The sequence below is a fragment of the Pleuronectes platessa genome, chromosome 5 (assembly GCF_947347685.1).
Source record: "Pleuronectes platessa chromosome 5, fPlePla1.1, whole genome shotgun sequence".
NCBI classification, from domain to species: domain Eukaryota; kingdom Metazoa; phylum Chordata; class Actinopteri; order Pleuronectiformes; family Pleuronectidae; genus Pleuronectes; species Pleuronectes platessa.
The window spans coordinates 20,122,791-20,135,021 of record NC_070630.1 but is presented as its reverse complement, the minus strand read 5'-3'; positions in this window follow the sequence as shown (position 1 = coordinate 20,135,021).

The following is a 12,231-nucleotide window of genomic DNA, read 5'->3' as shown; positions in this document are numbered from 1 at the left end:
TCCAATAGTTTTTGGAAGCTGTTGAATAAAAGACGTACTGATCTCACAAAGTGATCTTGTGCTATAGATAACAAAGAGAGAGATATTCATTTTCGGAAATAACTATCTATTCACAATCACCTCCGGTCAAAGACATGATGAATTCATTAGGGTTCCATCCTGTTATTGTTAGTATTGAATCTAGTGGTCCAAGATAATATCTTAATGCGCTGTCATTTTAAAGAAGTAACACATTTATGACCCTAACCTTTTCACTACTATCAGTCTTGACTATTGAAAAAAGGCAGGTTGGGTTCATGGACTTATGCAGATCACCCCAGATTCAAAGCCAATCTTCAAATAAGGCCCAGCTGCAGCCTTAGCAGAATCCACATTCATCAGATCAGTCTTACTTGTTCAGTCTTTAACTGTCCAGTGTTGGTGAGTCTGTGTGCACTTTAGTCTCAAAGTTACTCTTGGCTGAGAGGAGTGATATACTGTTACATATCATCTGGAGATGTTCATTCTGATGCTTTTCTTCTCACCACAGTTGGAAAGGGCTTTTTGGGATTACTGTAGTTTTTCTGTTTCGGTCTACTACAACCACTTTGATCATTCTTCTCTGACATCTCTCATCAACACAGACCTGCTGCCCAGTTTATGTCTTTTCTTTGTCATCATTCTGAGTAATAACTCTGTTGAGTGTGAAAATTCAGGGGATCAGCATCTTCAAAATAACTGAAACAGGGTCGTCTGACCGAAACATTCAGTCAAATGCCCTGAGATCGCATTTTTCCTCATCCTATGGGCTTTTAGGGCCTTTAATCGATAGGAAGGAGAGCAAAAGGTGTGACAGAGAAAGAGTGGGGGAGGACATGCTGCAAATGGCCATGGGTTGGAACCGAACCCGGTTGAGGCAATGCCTCGTTCTGAGAACCAACCCCCCAGATTCGAATGTTTAATGTTAACATTTACTGAAGCTCCTGAGCTCTAGCTGCAGGATTTGATGCACTACCAATGTATATTGCATTTAAGTCTAAATGTGGCCCAATATTTACAACATATTTAAAACATTAACATCAGCAATCCCCTTACAGAATGGAGATTTAAAAGAAGACCAAAATGCATCCTTGATACTTTACTACCATTCTGGTGGATAAACACAATGCATAAATGTTGCAAGGAAAACATGGTACCAAAAATAAAGCAAGTTCATACAAAAATCGACAATTCATTGGACAGACTTCTGGGTAACTGGCTGGCTTGGTTTTCCCAAGTACCCAATCTTCATAGTAAAACTGAAATGGGTGCAAATGTTAGAACATGAACCTGATGTCATATCCTCCCAAGTTCTTATAGGTTGAGGTTGATAAAAGTCTAAGGACACAGGCTGCTAAAGTTTGAAAACTTTAAAAAATTTCGATTCGTGAGTCGAGCAGCTAAAATCGACAAATTCTGCTTCAATTATTATTTCAAGCTAACATTTGAAAAGATTTAACTCCACTTATAGACACATCTCTTCACCACTGCTACGAGACAATAAAGATGGATTCTGTTCCATATACACAACTAATATGACTCTAGGCCATGCACTTCTATGCATTTCAGAGTTAGTTGACTGTTGGCTCCTCCTCTTAGAGCCAGTCTTTTCCCATCTGGACTTGCTGTCTATGGCTAGAAATGTGTGTGTGTGTGTGTTTGTGTGTGTATTCATTACTCATTGCCGATTCTTTGTCTATGTCCCTTGATGCCCACAAGTACAAAAATAAAAAGGATAATCTAATTGAACAGCTTTAAAGCATGTAGCCGATTTGATGTAGTCCGTTGGAGCGACCCTCATTTAGTCGTTGTGGCCCAGCTGAGCGTGAAGGTCCGCTGTTTGCTATCGATAACATGCACAAAATGTAAAATCAGCCCCCCCCCTCCCTTAGCATATTTCTTCTCATCTTATGCATTGATAGCACAAACACATTCCCAGACAGCTATGTTCAAGTGTATGTATATGTGTCTGTGTCTGTGTGTGTGTGTGTGTGTGTGTGTGTGTGTGGCGCATGGGGGTGGGGGGTTATTTCAGACATTCAAAATTATGTTTGTTCATGTTATATGTCTTGCAACTTGTTGTTGACCTAAGACAAAAGTGTATTTGTGTGTGTGGTCCAGGTACTACTGATGGTGTGAGTCCTTAATCTCTACACACAGTTACATTATAGGAGCTGATATTAACATGATGCATGCTCGTTGTAACACAATACATGCTGATTAGAATTTTTGTCCGACTTCATCCAGATCTTCAAAATGTCACCAGGTCACATGACTTAAAACATTGCGGGAGCGAACCCGCTGCAGTCCGACCGTGCAGTAATTATCCTCCAGCTGCAGCATCTTGGGGCTGATGACACAACGGTACTCTGATTGGATGAATTCTGGGTACCCCTCCGTTCAAAGTAGGGTCTGAAAAATCTGTGTTTGGAGGGGTATACAGCCCTACCCATCGGAACCTACCCCTCCTTCCCAGCAGGTATTGGGACAGGGGTTAGGGCCAAGGGGTGAAATGGGATCTCTCCAACAAAGCACGGTACACAGATCTCTTTGAAATAACAATAAAACTGTTATTTCTTAATATTCTATTGATTCTAAAACTATTGTGTACAATTTTTAAGTGAAATAAAATAAACTGCAGCAAATGTTGAACAATAGCGTTTCCTAAATTCTTAATGTACTGTGTCTTTATTTCAACTTAAAAAAATTAAACAGTAATTTGAACCATGGTCGATGAGTTAACTTAGTCAACTCTATTGTTTTGATTAAGAGGGTATGAACAAGGGTTTATTTCGACATTTAATTCGAAGGAGTTGTGGCTCAAGGTGGCAGGAGTGAGACCATTAAAGCTCGGCTCACTAGAATGAGACATGAAATGATTAATACACGTAAAATATATACTTAATTGAAACATTGAAGATCTTCATCGGGGGTTAACTGGTTGGTTCGGCAAAAGGGCATAACTAACCTTTCCATGGCAGAGAATTAAAGACCAGCAGACGTGTGCTTCCTAATACTTTTCATTGGAATGAAAACAGAACTATGTTCACACAACTTGCACAGCTGATATGTGGAATGTTGAGCTACTGTTGTTTAATAAATAGACTTTTCTTCTTCAGGGTCCAGCCAGTCGATAGCAGGAGTCCACATATCTTCTTATGTCACCATTTGCATTGAACCGTTATTGAGAAGAGAAGGTGTGAAGGGGTTTGCAGGTGCTGTAGCTTTACACCTCCATCTAACTCTCTCACATTCTGCACCCCCACCTCCCCCCTGTCCGTCCCGGTCTGTGTTCGATGCCTCACACACCTCCTCCACCTTGTATTTAAGTCTATTCACTATCTCTCTGAATGAGATATCCCGCCAGAGAGAGTAAACAATGTCTGGCAGAGAGACAGAGAGGCATACAGAATGGAGGATTCACTTGCCTCTATTAGCATCTCGTCTGTCTCAGAGGGGAATATAGAGCACCAGCATGGAGGATGCTGGGATAGCCTGCCTCAGCTGACAGCCTCTCCTCCACTCAGAGCCGCAGGGTTCAGTGCAAGGAGTCCCCCCTTTTTTCTCTAGCATTTTGATTTATATCACCCAAAGCAGGAACACGCCTTTCTACGTGCAGCTTGGAGAAAAGCCGTCAGCATTTATGTCTTTAAATATCTTCCTACTCTTCTCTAGTGTGAGAAACTTCAGATCTTGAGTTTACAATGGCCCATGCTTGCTCTCCGATTCAGAGAAAGGACTGTCCCAATCTCATGAGCATGTGTGAACTTGTCCTTATCTCAAGCTTGTTTAATTTCATTACACTTTTTGAATGTATTTTCCTTTTTTTTAATGCTCAGATTTGGACAAGTCTTGTCCAAATCCGCCTCGCTTCGACAGATGAAATACTTGGAGGCAGTACAGCCAGCTAACTCCATTATTTGTTTTGCATCAAAGTTTCATTAATTATTCCATTAGCTGAAAGGCAGGGGCTGCAGGGGGAACGAGACATGAACATAGGGGGGTGTAAGAGAGGATTTGGAAGGGGGAGTGTGAGCGGACTGCCTTTTCTCCTCACCTTTTTCCTTTCTTTTTGAAGGAGGGACAAAGGTGAGTTCCAGGGGGGAGACTACAGATTGACTGATATCTGATATGTAATTAAAGGTAATTTCCTACAGCATGTGAGAGTATGCTGTAGGAAATGAATAGTCATGTGACCCTAAAATGTGTGCTGTATGAGAGATAACATATATTATAGTAGTATATTTCTCATGATTGCATCAAGATGTGTCTTTAAATTTAGTTCAGGTTAAAGGCAGCCAGTGTATAGCATTGATAAATCCTACTTACACCCACTGAAGCGCATCATATCCATCTCTCAGTTGCCTTATTTTTTAAATAAATCGACAATATCGCCGACATATATGGGTAAACTGGTATACCGATGTTACTGGGGGAAAGGGTGGTCGTGATCTAGGGAAGGATATAGAAAAGATAAACAGGGTGGGGACAGGAGAGTTCGAGCCGATGAGGAAAATCAAATAGGAAAATGAAAATGTAAATGTGCTGAGGGAGGGTGGTGGTGTTGAGGAGTGGGAGGAGGGAGGGTGGTGGTTAGCAGTTTTTCAAGCCTAATCCTTCCTCTGCAGGGCCCAGATAGTGATCGCTAACAGGAGACCGACACCGGAGCTCCTTTGAAATGCAGAGCGGCTCGGTGTGTAAATTGGGAGGCGCCGACCGCCGCTGCCATCAGATGACACGTGGCACTCGCGACCCTCTGCGCACGTCTAGGGGCCCTGGCGCCACAAAAGTAAATCTTGCACATCAGACAATTTAATTTTCGACACAGGGGAGACAAGTTACACAATGAAAATGGATCCTTTGCAATGATAATCCCCCCCCTTAGAGGTGGGTCATCATTTAGATTTCCATAGTCTGTCCCTTTCTGTGCTGACATGAGCTCAGGCCGAGTGAACAAAAGTTGAGATATGTTGTTTTCCTGCAATTGTGCACAGCAGCTACAGAGCTCAATCGAAGTATCAATTATTTCCACCTGCAACATATTCTTCCAAAGCACAAATTCAGACATTTTCAGCTTTTAGCCACTGCACCTGCCGCAATCAAGGCAGTACAATACTGTTTTTTTTTTGTTTTTTTTTGCCATTTTCTACAATTTGACTCTGTTGAACTTGTTCTAGGAGTGTGACTGTATAGCATTTAAATTACACCCCATCAAAACATGAGGTTCTGTATCTCAGACATATTTTGTCCAATCGAGTCCAAACTAGACATGTAAGACAAGAATCCCGGCCTGACGAGACATTTACACCGAAACCATGGCTTAAAATTACAGCGCTGGCTACAGGAAGTGACATGTTTTATACATTGATGCACTGCTCCTGGTTGCTTAACAATATACAGCTCAAACGAGCTGAGACAAGTCATTGGATCATGTTTAGAATTGTGACATTTCCTCAAACCGGGTAAACATTGCGGTGCAGCGAAGGATCAACCTTCCGCCAAAGTACACGATGTTGTCATAACTCCAGTGTGCGTTTGTCCTATCACTACTAAGCTTCTGTCACATGATAAGATTCCAAGCCTGAACAGTTCTATGTGTCAATATTTCCTCAGTGTCATAGCGTCACCTAATGATTCGCCATGAAACAGGAAGTACTTTGTAAATCCACTCTGCATTATCCAACCGGCTCCGAACACATCCATATATTAAATGACACAAAATTGCTCACGCTACATCAGAGCACCTACTTGAACAGCCATATTAGTCTGTAGGTTATAAAAGTGATAGCGCCACCTACTGGCAAAAGGGAAATAAGCTGTGTTTTACAACTATCATTCGATTTACATACAATTTTCACAGTGTGATGTGCAATTGATAGTGTGGACCGTAATGAGCAATTAGCAGGCAACGATCGACATCGCTCGACGGACGCAGGAAGAGAAGCGTTTATCCTCGCCGCAGTGGGCAAAACGCATGCAACGCGGAGACGTGCGCTTGGTTATCGATCGCTCTCTCACGCTTCAAAATGCCTGTGCTCGGGCCCGTCAGTGATACAATGTAGCCCTAGTTCATTTTTGGATTTACTGATGCACTTGAAGAGTGCACAGGCCTAACCTTGTAATATCGTGAAACCCTGTTTTTTGATAACAGTATGAATTCACTGTTCTCTGAGTTCCTCAAGGGGATGTCATACAATCTTTGGCAAGAATGTGTATTTGGTGGATTAGTTTGCTTTAGAGAACACTGAAACCATAGTAAACATAGTAAACATAGTATGACTTTTGAGTAGCGTACGACAAGACTACCTCTCCTCTGCAGGATTCAAAATGTGTACCCTGTGTTTATTCAAATTCTGAGGATATATATGCAACAATATACTGGAAATTGTGTGATTCCGTAACACTATGAACACATTGTTGTTGACTCTTCTTCAGTCATTTATGTTAAAATGTTACACAAAGTACAGCAGTAGAGGTTTCATTCTTTAAACTGTTGATTGCTATTCAAGCTATTTCTCCTTCTTTGTCTTCCCAGGCTGATGCTCTCTGACAAAATGCTCCCTAAAGACGAAGTGGAGAGCCAGTAGTGTTTTCTAACATTTCCATGCTATCAACAAACTAAATCCAAAGCCCACTCACTCTTTTTTCCACTAGCTACTGGCCCTGCTGAGGCTCGCGGTCGCTGCAGACGAGGACAGACCGTGGCCGTTCTGCTAACTTACTAAACCAAGCTCCTCTTCCAGTGCTCCTCCACCCTCAACCTCCTTCTTAGTCAGTCTATTACATGGCAACTCATGTTCCAACACAAGTTCCCGGGCTTTCCGCATCTCATTGTATTTCACACTGGCTTACGCTGGCGAAGTAGCCCCACACTAATAGTCATGAAGCTGCCTCATATTGCTCACGTCCATGACAATAATATCTTATTATTTTCCCTCTCTTGGCTTATGTAATTGGTTCACCCCCCATGTGGAACAGATGGTGATGGATGCTCTAATCTAACACTGGAGAGCGGAGGGAAGGAGTCCTCTTCTGGAAGAGAAGCTAAAGTCCTGTGTAGCATGAGAGCTAATAGCATTACATCTCAAATTAAAGGGAAATCTAAGGCAAATCTGCTTTTGTAATACAACCGACATACACACACTGAACACACACACTGCTGCAAAGAAAAAAAGAATCAAACACAGCTGGGGACGGTGTGATAAAAAAGAACCAATAAATATTTAAGCTAGGTTACTAGCAGCACTGGGAGCATCATAAAGCAGAGTATGCTAACAGAGATCTAGCTTGGCCCCTCCTCCCTCACCTCCACAATTCCCTGTTCTAGCACTACTACTTGGCCACAGCCCCCACATATAGATGGAAAGTGACAACGTGATTGTGTGTGGGGCATGGCCACGCTCAGATGAGGGTGTCACTTCTGCCTAGCCTGATTGCCACATTCGGCTGGCACGGCAGCGAGGAGTTAAATTGAGGTAGAAAAGGTCGGGAGCCAGTGGTCATCTGCTCTCCCTCTTTCTCCCCCAAATTACTTCTCCTCCAGGAGGGGAATGAAAACAGACAGGGCCCGGCCAGGGCACCTGGAGCCAGAGAGATGATCTGCAGGGCCGGCAGGCCCCCAGGGGAAAAAAAGGTGAACGGTGGTCAGGGGTGGAAAATAAAAGAGGGGGAGGGTGGAGGTTGGTAAGGTTAGGTGTGTGTGTGTGTGAAAGAGAGCTGGTAAAGGTGTCAGACTAATATGAGTGTGTAAAGCAGGCGAGGCTGCACTAGGAAAGGACAGAGGGTCGAGGAAAGAGTGGGGTCCCAAAGATTGTGGTGGAGCATCTAAGTGTAATGTGAAGGTTTCAATTCAGTTGTATATGTATGTATGCGTGTGTCTGTGTGTGCGTGTGTTTGTGTGTGCATTGCAGAACACAATTTGTGTCATTTCAATTCCTGACAATTGGAAAATTCTTGGATTACGGCAGATTGGGACTTTTGTTCATTACTATACAAAACCCATGTGCCTTGTACAGGGTATGTTGGAAAAGAGTGTGAGTGGGGGGGTATTTTTCTGCCGTGACTAAGAAAGTAAACACCGGAAAATATGAATTCTAACCCTGATGCAGTAGCCATGGTTACCATGCTTTGATCAGGAGGAATAACTGGATTTACCAACAAGGCTGTATTTCAATATGATGTGTATAATGTTATTATTATATAAAAATGATGTCAAACTTAAATGTCAGTGTAAGCTGAGGCACTTAAGGACACTGTGTTAGGACAAAACATACATCAACATTCCATGCTTTACTTTAGATGGTTTTATTTTAAGGTAAATTTTTATAGATGTAAATAACTTAATTCTCTATTAGTGAATTTTTGTATAATGTTCTTAATGTTCAGAGTTGTTGTATTGAAGACACAATGAAATATGTATTCAATGTATTTTTGCAATATCTGTATTATTTACAATAATTGGATGCGTTTTTACAGCAAGACCCCCTGCAAAAGTATTTCTTACTTTTAATATACACTCTACACTGCACAGCAGTGATATGCAAGTTAGAATGTTAATGCAAAACATTTGGAGCATTTTGAGAGGAGCTGAATTCGAGTTTCAAGAATGTTTTAACAATTTAAACTTGAATACCATTTTGGGAGCCTCTAAAACCCATTGAAATTTTGTTTGGACACATTTCTGATAATGTTTTCACACATTTTTTAAAGAATGTTACCACAAAACATTGGTAATGTTTTTATGGCATGAGGTTTGGACAAGGTTATCGCTAAAGATTATAGGCCAAACTGTTTTCGACTGTTTTAATGGAACAACATATCTTACCTTGAAAAAGTTCTTGGATAAATCAAACACTTGCTGCTGAAAACATGAACATTGCATGATAATGTTCTCAGAACATTTTAAAAACAAAACATGTTCAATTGGGGACATAGGAGGTGTTTGAATACCAGTTCTTAAAAACTTTTAATAATCATCCTAAAAAGCACACGCATTCATTTCTCCTCCTCCTGGACACAACCACAGATTTGAGCAGAGGATCATGGTTCCCGACAATCCTCTGTCACGGGTGGCTGCTGCAGCGGAAGCAGAGCTGGTTGGTGTCCTTGAGGCAGAGCAATGAACCTCCTGAGGGACGGGCCAGCACCTTGCACAGTGGCTTTCAGTCAAAGGTGTGCATATGAGATCGGTACATAATAATGGAAAATAAGGAAAATATATATATACATTTGTATTTATATTCAACTTTTTGCTGAGTCACATTTGTAAAGGCACACTGACATTAAGAGGACCAATCAAATGTAAAGGGTTTGACTCAATTCTTGTAACCTCACATATATTCGGTTTCTCTCTGAAAAGAGACATATATGACTGATAAAGATGCTGAGATGTTTCTCAGTGACTTTAATAATGCACATAATGATAAACATCATTATACTTTCTGTGGAAAACCGGTTTATGGTGTCAACATGCAGTTGTACACAGGGATCTGGAACTAATTTGAGAGATAGCACACATACACTAAGTTACCCTGTGGTATTTCTTTTTCCTTTTTCCATTTTTTTTATAACTCTAGTCATATTTCCATGAGTAGGTCCCCAGTCTGTCAATCTGGTGCGCATGCATGAGGACGCACATCCATTCACACCTGCAAATAATAGCTTATAGTGTCTTACCCAGAGGCTTCATGATATTTATTCATACAAAATTACAAATTCGAGCCAAATTAATCCGTACACAGCATGTTACATGGTATAGGTACTTGGTTTGATAACAGGAATGGATTTCAGTATTCTGAGTATTCTGTGGGAGAGAAGGAGAAGACATAAAAGCCCTACTGAGATTTAAAATAATGGATATAACCTGCTGACCAGTGTGACTTTGACCTATTTTGTGCAGATAACTGGGGATCTTGGAAATCAGTGGTCGTGGCTAAACTGGAGTTATGATTGGCATTAAAAATGAATAATGTGTTTGCACCTTGAAAAGGATTTAATGTTTAATGACTGTGTTTGAGGCAAAGATAGGCTGCACCTCATTCCTATGTTTTTAAGGTAAAAATGACTGACACTGTCTGTCCAGAACCACAAAAACTGCCAACTACTATGTTAGTGTCTAGTATGGACCAGAGCAGGCATATATCAGAATATAGTCAGAATATACTTCTGTCAGAATATACCTTGACACCTTTTGGGCCGGGGACTGTTGACTAATTTTAAGATTAACAGTTTAAATCCCACCCAGTTCAGACAACCTGTGTTGACTGAATCTACCCCAAGCATGTGCCCTGTGTGATGCAATAAAGTACTCAAGTGTTCTACTTTACTTTAAAATTTAATTCACTTTAAAGTTAGTTGTTCTTTACTTCAGCGTTTCCATTTTATGATATTCCTGCTCTATGAAGTGTCAAAGGTTGATAAACAAGTGTGAATAAACAACCTTACAGCAGTTGATATTCAGAATACTCTTCACACATAATACTGTATGTATATGTCTATGGTGATTCAGATGTATAGTTAGGACAAATATAGGACTTTTGTTTGAAAAAAAATTAAATTATTTTGCTGCTACATTTATTTAACTTTATTTAATTTTAACAGGTTATTTATTTTGTCTTGTTTTGCCTATATTCTAGAGATTTTCATTAATCACACAATGAATACTGAATACAACCCAGATCAGGAATGATCTGTGGCAACATAATTGTATCCCCATACTAAGTGGTTTCTCTGCAATCTAATCTTCTTGAGAGGCTGAATGCAAAACTCTATTTATAGTACTATAAGGAATAATTGATTTTAGGAGATCTTAAAAAGCTGCATGATTATACTGTCAAAATTATAAATAACTTAAAGAATAATGTAAGTCTACTACTCAATATCTAAGAGATTGTACGATCTATCTATCTACCCATGCCGCAGAGCACACACTGCTTTCTGCAGATCCTGCATACGTGCTGTCCCCTTCTACCCCCATTAGGTGGCGCTGTGGGTCAGCTCCACTCACTGACACCATGCCATGATGATGTGCCTCACATCATATACAGTATGACACAGCTGCCAGCCTCTGGCAGTATGTCTGCCTGCTGAGGCAGAACTTGGGGCTTACAGCTCAGGACAGCTAACAATTAAACTAAAATGGTATCCTATTGATGACCGGCCAGCTCTTTTGCACCGGGGCAATTAACCTGCTAATAATACAGTGAGCACGAGTCACACGCACGCACGCATGCAAGCACACACACACACACACACACACACACACACACACACACACACACACACACACACACACACACACACACACACACACACACACACACACACACACACACACACACACACACACACACACACACCTTTCTTCTTCCCTGAGCTCATAGTCCCCTAGGCCATAAGAGAGCAACTGGATTAGAGGATGCTAGCAGAGATAGTTTAACGTAATGAACCATCAAGATGACGACTATTAAAGATGATTTGCAGTGTTTCAGTGTAGAGAGGTGACCTGAGTTTGATTGATTGATCGAGTTAACTCTTTCGTCTGTCATTGTTTTCAAGATAAAGAAGGCTCGTCTATGGAAGAGAGATGATACATGAAGAAAGTTGATTTACGCAGCTTTGAACAGTGAAAGTAGCTTTCATAGACATCCCACATTTGGCCATTAACCAGTATGTTCCCTGCAACCATATGACAGTTCAGAGAGAGAAGAGCAAAACTGATGTGCAACCAAAGTACAACCATAATGATATTTAATACATAATTGTGTTTGCGTGGAAATGTTGTGTCAGTATCTCAATTTGTCTTTTCACTGCAGGTTTCCAGAGTGAGGTCATTACAGCGGATAACATTACAGTGAATGGACAAACGATCCAGGCAGTGGATTCTCACTGCTGCTCTTCGATTATTTCAATAAACTGTCATGTCAAGAGCCGGTGAGAAGTGATCGCAGAACTCTGTTGCATTGAAGTTGAAAATAAAGTTGTTTTCACTGTCAATGTCACTGCTGAGTCAGTCTGATTTAGTTGGCGCATTGAAACCGATGGGAAGAAAAAGAGGCTTAATCTATTCATGTTCCTCCATAGTACAAAAATCTAAACAGCAGCTGATGACAGCCAGCATGTGTGGAGCTGTCTTAGATAGTTCAATTTCATTTCACCATTCTGCTGATCTCCATCATCACCTTTATTGTTTTAATGTACATCACATGAACTGTA